Consider the following 12,258-nt stretch of genomic DNA (forward strand, 5'->3'; position numbering starts at 1 on the left):
ACTATCATGTTATTTTGTTGCTATTAAATATATCATGATTTCAATAGGTACTAATACTTGTTGGTCATGCATGTTCTGTCATGGCGGCAAAATGTAAAGAGATCTGACGTTGTCATGGTAGTTTGCGCTAGTGTCGCCCCCTGCGCAGAGCTTTGCCTAATATGCCATATTACTCTTGACAGCCCTGCAATATTGGTTTCTGTGAGAGGCTGGTTGGCACTGGTATACCAAGGACTATTTGACTACTTTGACATTCGCATAACCTTTGTGATTGGTGAAATAACCCTCTCGGCACGAACATCATCTAGCAATATTTCGCCTATCTACAAACCTTCACCAACGAAGTGATCTGCTTGAATGATTCTTTAACAGACTGAGTTAACAGATAAACAATTTGTTACGCAAGGTGTTTAGTTGAATAATTGGAAACCTGAAAGTCGTTTGTTTAGAATCGATATCTCACTATGAGAGTTGCGGGCAACCGGTGGATGCAAGTGGTTTTGGGCTTTGTTCAGCAGCGGACTTCTTTCGGCTGATGTTGAAATATATTTTATAGATATACGCTTAAAACAAGAGCACTAATGAAACGCTACCTAGTTTGTATTTCAATCGTAACAGTGTTTTATTAAGCCTTTATTTAGGTTACGCTAATTTTCGGGAGTAGGTAGTTACGTTTTTAAGGAGTGCCCATGAGAGTAACAAGTAGCCATAAATCCTTAAATAAATTGATTACCCCATAACTCCCGCGGGAAGCCAAGAGTAGGACACTCGATTAATGTCGGAAGGTGGAGATAATAAAAGTTTAAACGTCAAGACACGTTAATCAAACGCTAGAGGATTGGATGAGTTTCAAAGGGAACAAAACCTAGTTTCGGCAGACAGTCACTAAATCTAGCTCAGTCTTTAAAACATAGTTAAGTGTGAGTAGTCGTGCACTGCGGGTTCCGTAACGTAATTTACTCAAGTTTGTTAACCGTGCAAGCGCTGAACACTGTAGTTGGTCCCAAAGGAAGATCATTTTGTTGATGTTTTTTTTTCTCTCTTTCATTCAGTAAAGAAACATATAATAATATGAGCCTTGACCCGTGGCATCGCACTCGTAAATCATTAGGCCCAGCAACTGAATTGTAATTCCGGGTTTTCAAGAAATTTCTCGTGGGAATTATCAAAAATTGTATCGTGAATTACGAGTATATTAGCATTTCATTTGAAAACCCGCGACAAATTTTATGTAGCGTTGTAATTTATTGCGCTAAGGTTACATTAGAAAATTTATATATAGGTACTAAAAAAAGTTTTCTTAAACTTCCTAATTTTTTGCGCAACTTTCTTAATTTTTTCTGTTAAAACCATCTACAAAGGATTAGAGAAGTAAAAAAAGATAAATGAAATTGGTAAAGTCGATCTCAACTTAAGGCGTGACCAAGAGAAAATCTATTTCTCTTGGTCACTCAAAGGTCTCCCTATCCAAATATCCTAACCTAAAAAAATATATATATTAAAACCACTTTTTTGCTAACGTAAAAGTAAAAATTAAGTTGCAAAGATTTGTTTGAGCAAATCTTGTAATACTGTAACTTATTACAAGCGTTAGTTAGAAGAGAAAGATTAGAAAAGTACAATATTTGGGCAATTTTCAAACTGAAAAACCTATACAAGGTAAGGTACAGTTTTGTGCTTTTTGTGCTTTGATTATGTGCTTCGGGTTTTTTGTTTTATTTGAAAAGTCATGATTCTAGGTAAAAGTAAGTTTTGATTTATCTTCAAACTTATAGGTAAATAAATATCAAAAACTTAACAGACAGACCGACGGACGACCAAGTAATCTCACTCAACGATAGTTTAATTTTTTCCTTTTGAGGTACGGAACCCTAAAATCACTTCAATGTGAGCGTCACTGTGCGTGTAATGTGTGAGTTTTTAATAGAAAATTTTCGTGGAAGATTTCTCTTAGCAAGTCGACGATATTTGGAGTTTTTCGAGATCATTGCCAGACTGAAGTGAGTTTATCTTCGATTTGTTTGCAAACTTGTCTGAAGAAAAATGTATTAAGTAGATTTATTGGTAACAAACACGTAACATAATGTTTGTAGTATTTTTTAATGTACGAGCACTGTACATCTGGCGTTGTAACGATCTGTAATGTTATTTGATTCAAAGAAGCGCGGAAACTCTAGTGAAGATCTACTAATACTAATCTAATACTACTAATACATTTTACCTATGGAACAGGCTGAGTACCTATTTGTTTTTTTACGGAAGTACTCAAAGGGTGCCAACGGGACCCTATTACTGAGAGTCCGCTGTCTGCCTGTCTATCTGTCCGTCCATATGTCACAGAGCTCTATCTCTTGAGCCGTAATAGCTAAACGCTTCCAATTTTCACAGATTATAATGGCCGCTATAACAACAAATACTAAACCTAAAAAAAGGGGTCAAAAATTAGTCAAAAATTAAAATATTTTATGGATGTGTCCGTTTTGTTACGAAAAATATTAAGAAAAATTCGTAACAAAACGGACACATCCATACAATATTTTGGGGACACATCTGGAGACCCTGTTTTTCCAGCTCGAAATCATGGACTGTCTACCTACCAATTTTTTTTGAAATCGGAGAGATAAACTCAGGGTACAAACGGTAGATAAAAAATCGAACTCGAACCTTGGATTTAAAGCCCATGGTCAGAGACTCCCTGTATACTGTAAATTTTAAAGTGTCCAAGTTTTCCACGTTACCCCCTATTTCACCACCCATTGATTAAATCTATTTGACAGATAAATGAGATGCCGTCTCTGTTTGTCTTGTTCGAATAGACGGAGACGGTCATCACATTTATCCGTCAAATAAAATTTATCAATGGGTGGTGAAACAGCCCCCTAGTGTAATTATTTCATGTAAAGGTGCGTCCAAACCGCTGCTTAAAAAACGGCGACGGCACGGAATCGCAGTGACGCACCGTATGCGCACGTTTTTATCGCATGCTCTCCACACCGCTGCTTAAAATACGGAATCGCAGTGACGTGTCGTAAACGTCAGGACTACCGAACAAAAGTCTTGTCGTTTACGGCCCGTCACTGCGATTCCGCACCGTTTGCGTATTTTAAGCAGCGGCGTGGAAAGCATGCAAAAAAACGGTGCGTATACGGTGCGTCATTGCGATTCCGTGCCGTCACACCTTAATGCAATCATCTCTGATATTTCCAATGTAACACGATTGATATAAAATAACTTTAACATAACTTGAACCTAATCTTGCTTGTGAAGTCTAGGCCTGTACTTTTACAATTAGCTATTTCACAATATTAGACACCACTACATAGTGTGCAAAGTCTGAGGCAACATCATTTTTTTTCCAAGAAATCAAGACATTAATATGTGAGTAATCCGACGTCTTTAACCCCTCCTTCTTTCAAATCGATGGCATAAGTCCGATCTGTATTAAAAGCAAATCACTCGACAGCCAATATTGTAGGTACATTCATATTTCTGATTCAGAGCACAAATACATAATTTATTTTCGGAGAAATCTTTAACGCGTGAAATGTCTTGTAATTGCATTAATTACCTCGATGACACAAAACCTTGAGGTTTTGAAATGTCTATAAATCTTATGATTTCCTCACCTTTGAATCACGATAATAAATTCAACTCTATAACTATGTACAGTCAAGTGCAAAAATAAGTATCTATTCGAACCACTGAAAAACATGTTACCTGCTACGGCCTTATTGCGTCGGAATAAGTCTGTTGTACTTATTTTTGAAACTTTGAATAAGTTCATATTTTTACACTTGACTGACTTAATTTACTTAATCTCGGGGTAGATTTTTTTAGGTTGCACAGATGAAGCTACATTATTAATTTCTGAGAAATTTATCTTCAGAAGAACAAAAACGAAGAAAGATTAAAAAAAAACAAGAACACAGTGCATCTATTTTCTTTTTCCACATTTCAAGACTCGTTAGACGTTCTAAAGACGACCTTGCCGTACGCAAATAAAGTTTAAGCTAACTCTAAAGAGGGAGCGCTGCTATAATTATCTCTACGTGTGAGACTTATTTTATTTTAACCTGTTAGAAAATACAATAGCACTTCAGTTGTCTTTCGACCAACTATTAATACCTGCAAATCTTAGACGCCACAAAAACAGCGTGGACTCTTTGAAATGTGAAAATTCATGTGCAATACTACCGAATTGGAAATAACTTTGCTTTTATAACATACCATGTGCATAGGGCATTTTTGTTTTGGCAGGATTTTGTTCATTAGCCGTAGCGTGAAACGATTGTTTGTACCATTGCATTATGTGGTTTGTTGGCGAACTCATTAACGCCTCATCGCTGTCACATCTTTCTTTTCGAATGCGTTTCGTTGTTTTGGTGCATTACATTATTTGATTTTAGCTTTAATTGTTGCATCATCTCAATGTTCAGCTTCTGAATTTGTTGTATTATTTTCTACCTGTACTTCATCTACATCTTCTTCAGAAAATCAGCTGAAAATCAGCGCTGTGGTTCCGTACCTCAGCATTGCTGAGCTGCCAGCCCTTTCGGCTAGCTTTAAGTTGACCTTAATTAAACATTAAGTTATATGTACCTGATGTATGTTACCTACAAGTTTGCCGAATAAACTTTTTCTTTATTTCTTTCTTTCTTTCTTCTTCTTTCTTTCTTCTTTTTTTGTACGAAGTGTTGCACGAACGTGGTTTTCTATTGCCTTAAGATAGAAATATTATCATCTACGTAGAAACACTAAGAGTTATTTTATACCACTTGATGTAAATGTTTTAAGTGCAAAATGGTATAAAAAAAAATGTTTTTGTAGATACGTTTTTGATAGGTGCGTATCTATGTATATTGGGTTAAGTTCAAAGGGTTTTACCTCTCAAAATGACAAAGGGATCCTTATAGCATCACTTCATCATGTCTGTCAAAATCCTGTTTGTTAGTTTTTCACCCATACAAATTTAACAAGTTCTTCAAACAACAATTGATATCAAAACCTGAAGTATATATTGACTAATATATATAGAAAATTAGCAAAAATTATTTCAAAATAAAAAAATCCGAAAGTCAATTATTACTTAATGCGCGAGTCCGACTCGCACTTGGCCGCTTTTTAAAGCAATACCATGATAAATCCTAATTCTATGATTCTAACTCAGTCCACCAGTCGTCTCGAACTCTTGCACATTGTAGCGTCTACATTTGGCGGCCTTCCCAACTCGTTAACACTCGGGCCAAGTTAAGAATAATGTGAAATTAGCACGAATATAATTAAAGTTACAGGCTGACGAGTAGCCACGGCTGTCAAGAGCATTGAGGGGATAAAAGAACATTAGAGACGAGTAGAAATTAGGAAAGTTAGGTGGGACACAAGTTTGCAGATGGTAGAATTTTGATGATATAAGTTGGATTGGCAATGGACAGGCCACATCGCTCGAAGATCATAATATAACGGTTTGAGGAGAAAGTTTCTCTAGTGGCGACAATAAACTAGAAGATATAGCGTTGGTTGGCCACCTATTAGATGGACTAACGACATTGTGAGATCATTTTAGCCAAAAAACGTCCACTGCCAAAAATCTTCCCCAAAGAACAGAGATCCACAACGATTAGTCCTTCGCTGCCCGCATCTTACCGGTTCCCGCAACCTTCACCAGATTGTTGATCTCTTATCGTTTACCTACATCGTCACCTAAACTTCTCTTGCATTGTTTAACTCAATTGTATATTTTCCATTTATGCTTGTATCATGGTCGTTGCCAAGCCTTGCCACAAAACATATTGCTAGAATGGCAATCTCATGTGAATTAGCTCGACTCATCCAATAAGCATGTGCTAGTAAAATTTACGGGAAAAATCTGCCAAACACGACTATTAAAATAATTCAATATAATAATATGATTTTACTAGTCAGCGTTTAAAATACATTAGGTATCATGATTTATGAAGGGTAGTAAACCTTTTATGACAATACTTAGTTACGAGATAGGTACAAGGTTCGACAGTTTAAGGACTTTGAAGATTAATATACCAATGAATATTGTTAATTGAACTGTAGACAAGCGTGAACCGAATCAGCTGATAGTCATCAATTAGGTACTTCAGCTTATAGGTACGCAGATGCGCAGAAAAACCAAAGTAGGTAGGAAGAATTGGCAAACTTAAGTGGCAGTGGGTGGAGCACATTGTTTGAAGAACTGTTAAGTGATGTTGTTTGGCGATCACAAGCCAGAAAATACAGTGTAGGTAGACCCTCTAATTGTGGCGTTTTTTGGGGGAGGCCTATGTCCAGTAGTGGACGTCTGTCGGCGGACGATGATGATGATGATGATGATATTAGGTACATAGATCTGAACAACATTGATGGCAAGGACGAAAACTAACATTATTTGACTGAACTAGAAGTTGTGCTCGAAGTACAAGTTTATTTAATTCATTACACTAGTGTAGTGACCATCATTGGGTAAGATAGCCATAGGAGATGGTGATAGATATCTGGACGAGCCCTGCAGGAGGTTTTCCCATCAATTAATGTTGTGCCATGAACCATGAGACTAACAATTAGCCAATATGCGATAAGCATATTTTCTTCTTTCTCTTGCTTTATCATATTCCAGACTTGTAACTTTAACATGTCATCAACGCAGCGCTAATTTTAACGAACCAAAGACAAAATTCTTCGATATTTAAAGTAAATCAGAGCCGCATTCAAAGTGATACATTCGCCGGAAAACGCATCAAATTGGGACGCGTCCAAAATAATTATAAGCCCGTAAATCCTGACGTGTCGCCGATGCATTAGGGCAGCCCTAACGAATGCTACACATTAGTCATGAACAGACAGACAAGGAAACGGGTGACAAATGCTGATTTATCTTTACAGCAGTTGTTACACGGTAACGTGATTATTTCTTAATCTACCTTAACGTGTTTGTCAGGTACAGCATCGGTGAACATGTCAAGTTAAGTTGTTATTGTTAGTTTAAAATTCTTCACTTTAAACGAATCAGACATTTACGAAACGTACGAAGCCAGAGTGGAGAAATAGTCCGTAATATTTACCATTGCTAACAATGTTGCCAGTTGCTTATTTTCCCTTTGGAAACGTACACAAAGGGTAACAAAGGATAAGGATTGACGTCACAAACATCAGCCGCAACATCTCTAAGGACCATAAACCAACAAAAGATCCAAGTCTTTTGCCAGATCATAAGGATGATCGTTTTTACGTGACACCCAAAATAAATGTGCCTTCGTCAAGACCGTGTCCGCATTTTTTACCCTAATTTGTGTTCGCCGTGAAACACACTAAATTAGCGTACGCTTATTTATTACCTTGGTAATGTATTACTGGAAATTTGTCACTGCGGAAAATTAAAATCAACATCATATTTTTAATATTTATTTGGAGTGTTATGATGGAAGAGATCGTTAAGCAAATTAAGAGGAGTTTTTTTTTGTTTACTGGAATTTTCAGAGTTCAGAAAAAAATCAAGTTGACTTAAATTGTAAGGCTAAAAGAGAAGTATCTTTATAAATTTGACTATGCTATTGCCTGCGACTTCATAATTATGCAAAGACCGCACACGTGCGCTCGCTCAGGGGAAGTATACAATTTTCCTGAATAAAGACGACCGCATGTCCTTCTGACGGTCTCAGAGTAGGTATCTCTGTACAAATTTGATTACGATCAGTTGTTGAATTTAAACGGGAAAGCGAAACAAATAAACGAAAATACTGACTTTCACATTTAAAATATAAATTTAGTAATTCAAGACCCTAAAAGATACCGTCTCCTAACAGTTGGATCTTAAAATAAAGATTGAGAAGATTAAGATCTTACATAATAATATGATCTTGTATTCTTTCTACATTATGTCTGCTTGCATGTCCACCCGTACAGTTCATTGCGTTTTACTCGAGGTTGATGACCACTAATGCTTATCTTACACACACAGATCCAAGTTCGACAAAGAGGTCGCCAGAAAAATCTAACTCGGACGGGTAGCTGAAATCGATACCCTTTCTGACTCTACCACAGTCGGGTAAGAAGTAAGCAGACAAAACGACTTTACTACACTACCTAGTCCCAATCAATTGAAAACAACTAATAAACACTAATATTGCAGGTAGTAGGACCTTGTGCAAGGTCCGCCCGGTTTGCTACCACCATCTTGCTCGCTAATCCTGCCGTGAAGCAGCAGTGCTTGCACTGTTGTGTTTCGGGGTGGAGAGTAAGACAGCCGGTGAAATTACTGGCACTTGAGGTATCCCATCTTAGGCCTCTAGGTTGGCATCCCCCTGGTGTTGCTGATGTCTATGGGCGGTGGTGATCTCTTACCATCAGGAGACCCACTTACTCGTTTGCCATCCAGTTGAATAAAAAACAGCCTCTCACGGACACCCGCAAATAAAATAAACTTATCTTGGCAAGCACAGCACATAGCAAAGGGAGAGCCCTTCATAACATCACCTGTCTAATATTTCTTCAGTGTTTACCAGCTGAATAATGGATGGTGAAACGGCAATAATTCAAATTAACTGTGGTAACTGGTTGTCGCTGGAGTTCTTGTCTAAAACGACTGGATGTTGAGTGACCATGGACTGGAAAGTGCTGACGGTCTGGTTACGATCACGTGTGTTCGGTGCCGGTGTGGCAAGCTTTATAAAATTCTTTTCGCAATTTTGAAAAATTTCCATAAGTTAAATCAACAAAAATTTCATACAATTTTTCGCCTGTGATGCTATTAATGTGCACATTTTTTGTATATTCATAGATCGGTCTTTTTGTCTAATGCACTCGGAATCACAATCGTTTTCAACATTTCTTTTTATTAGAAGTCATAGGATGAGGGTAGAAAGTGATGGCCAATGCTATACGAGCGCCCGTGCCACTACGCCCTCAAATGGTGAACTTTCCAGTTTTTCTGAAAACAATAATACTTATCTACTATTATGGCACGTCATAGTTATACTCTTGGCTAAGTTTTTGCATGAACGAAAATGAAGCTATTAACGAACTGCACACATTCGATGATTGATTAGTGACGTACTCTTTCTTTTGGTCGCGTGTCACGTCACGACTGGCGTTTGCTATCTATTTCATAAATTTTACAAAATTTCGGTACCTACTAAACTGTCAAACGAATTATTTTTGAAGGACCATTTCTGTAACATCCCATTTTTTGAGCCTGCTTCGCCAGATTGAGCCTAGATTAATATACGCCTTTTCAGCCACATGGCCGCCTCGTGCTTTTAGCTCTAGTGACACTTCTATCCCTCTTATTATAAGTTCTGTGGATCTAACCGAACGGCTAGCTTTTAATACGCCCAGTGACGCAATTGGAGCTTAGGCGTTATTCTCGTTTAACTAGTTCATGGTCGGTTCATCTCCGATAATTACGAGTGGTTTTCTCGGAAAAGCGTCTAAGACTTGTTTTCTGCTTGACAGCTCCTTTTGGCCCAGCTGCTGGGCGATGAGAGATAGCTAGATGGGACGTCTTTATTCTGTTAGAGCGACGGAGAAAAATATTGCACTTCTTTTTCTATGTTGTGTACGGGAAGGTGTGCAACGGTAACTTAGTATTAAGCTTCCGATTTATATATTTCCATTTGTCACAAGGCTATACCTTTTAAGGATTTGTTTGACATTTGCTTGATACGGTGTAGTGATGATCGAAATAATGTATTTAACATAACGATCAGGGGGGCATGATACCATTTTACAATAATTTGGTGTCTTGTGTAAGACTTAAAAAAATATTGTAAACATTATTACAAGTACAATTAATTTAGTTATTATAAAACAAGCTTTTAAGACTTTGTACAGTAGGTATATTTTTAAATTCACAAAATATACGTACGAGTATAATGTATTATTATCTTAGTCAGCAAACATAGGATCGGCTTTGACCCGGTTAAAAATTGCACTGAGTATGTGGCTTTTTCAGATCTGAAAACTTTTTCAATTGATTTATTTATACCTACTTAGTAATTGTAACTTCTCATTGTTTTCATTTTATTTTATGTCTGTATACTTTCATAATATCTATTTGCACTGTTAAGCTTAGATAATTATTTTTAATTTTATTTCAAGCTAGCTCTTTTAAGTCTGCGGCACAGTTTTCTAGTAACCCTAGTGCAGGCAAACGTGTCTGTATAGAATTGTGTAAGAAGTTCTAGTGTGTATAGAATTTTGTAAAATATTGTAACAATAATTCGACAGCAACTTCTCTTCGTTTTCAATTCCGACACTGGTTTTCGATATTAGATCTCAATATCGGAAATTCGATATCAATATCGGAATTGCATACAGGCAAAACCTTCTGGACACTGGCTAAATTGTCCTTCAATGGCACAGAGCCATATTTTAAAAAAAACAACAACAAATGCCTTCCCGAAGAAAAACGAATCTTTCGCGAAACGCATTGAGGCTGAAAGGGGTAGGAGGGTACGGTCTCAGAAGTCTGAGGAAGACCGCGGCAAGAGACTCACTGGCGCTCTAGCCAGGCAGGCCGCTTCGCTTTCGGCTGAAACAGCACGCCAGCACGGGTCTAGGTTGCGATCCCAAAGACATCGTACGCAATCTTATAATAGTAAGGGAGGATTTAAAATCTTATTCCTTGAGCATTACAGATGTGAAACTTGGTAATCAGATTTATCAGTTGATTATTTAGCCGTAGTTTGAAGGGATTTTTCGAAAATCCCATGGAAACGGGCAATGCGGGATATTAACCTCATTCCTATGGAGTATTGTGTAAAATATAAAAATCTACGCAGACGAAGTCGCGGGCAAAAGCTAGTAATATGATAAATTGGCGGTTGGATATTTTTAGTACCTACGAAGGGAATCAAGTTTTTACGTTATCTAGTAGCTAAGGAACCCATACCTACCAAATAATATTGTTGTGTCTTGTGTTGTAAATAAATGTATATTCTTTCTTTATTTTTTCTTTTGCTTATGCTCTACAAAAGGAAATAAAAAACATATCTCACTAATACTAGTACGATATAGTAGCTTTAACTATCTGAATCTGGTAGGATTGAACCCTTCGATCAATAGTAGGTACTAATCATTGATCGAAGATTGAACCTGTTCAGGTCTCCCGAGTCACCCAGTAATGTACATTGGCATTACGCTTTTCCTTTATACAAAGCGCAAATTAGCAAAATCTCTACGCTTCCACTGACAGTGTATTCCAGTGACAGCATTAGCCTAACTTCAAACACTTCGATCCCTGTTCCCGCTGAACTCTTCTAGAGACCGTTTGTATCTCTAGTGAAACTATTTGATAACCAATATAACTAAAATAAGCCGCTAGGAATGCAGTCTTTAAATAACCACGTCGCACAGTTAATTCCGCCTACGACGGGATGGGCGACATTCCTTTTTGTACCTTTCTGTTGCTGTGGATGATTAGGAATGTTTTGATAACGTAGCTTTACGATATTTACCGTTCTCTGTTGTATTCCTGATATCTTTACTAGATAAATACTACTCAAATAATCTAACCAACGAAAAGTTGGAAATTCCCCGACATTGTCACTTCAAAGTTCAATATCTCAAAAACGGCTGAACAATTTTGATAAAATATGTCTAAGAACAATTGCTAGAAAACCTGCTTTAAAATAAAATAAATCGCATTGAAATCGGTTCACCCGTTTAAGAACTACGGTGTCACAGACAGACACACATAGCGGTCAAACTTATAACACCCCTTTTTTTGCGTCGGGGTTAAGAAAATATAGGTCACGGAGTTTCATTGGTAAAACAAAAATACTAAATGAAAATCGATTGCTGCATCATCAAAAGATTTTTACTCAATCTAACACTACCTTTGTTCCACTATAATCATGTTGAAATCTCATATATTTGCTAAAGAAATCATAGCGAAATTGACTATGAAAAGGTTCACCAGGAAGGTACGTGATTCATGTATAAGTAGTTGAGCAGGTAATGTCAATAAACAAAATTTACTAATAGCTTCATAATTTGACTATAGATTTTCCACGAAATGCGACGTTTCGGTCTAATTTATGGGTAATAAATTAGACGGAAACGTCACGGGAGACCTTATAACAGGAAGCATTAGTCTACATTAGTAACGGAAAACTTAAATTGATGTTTTGCTCTAATTCCTGTTTAATGTGCCCGAGCAAAGCTAACCAAATATTTGCGACACATTTCCAGGCTTTTTAGTATAAAATATTTTTTTTTGCTGACTGTACTTTCTTTTAACTGTACAGTCAC

This window comes from Choristoneura fumiferana, chromosome 18 (genome assembly GCF_025370935.1).
Source record: "Choristoneura fumiferana chromosome 18, NRCan_CFum_1, whole genome shotgun sequence".
Classification (NCBI taxonomy): Eukaryota; Metazoa; Arthropoda; class Insecta; order Lepidoptera; family Tortricidae; genus Choristoneura; species Choristoneura fumiferana.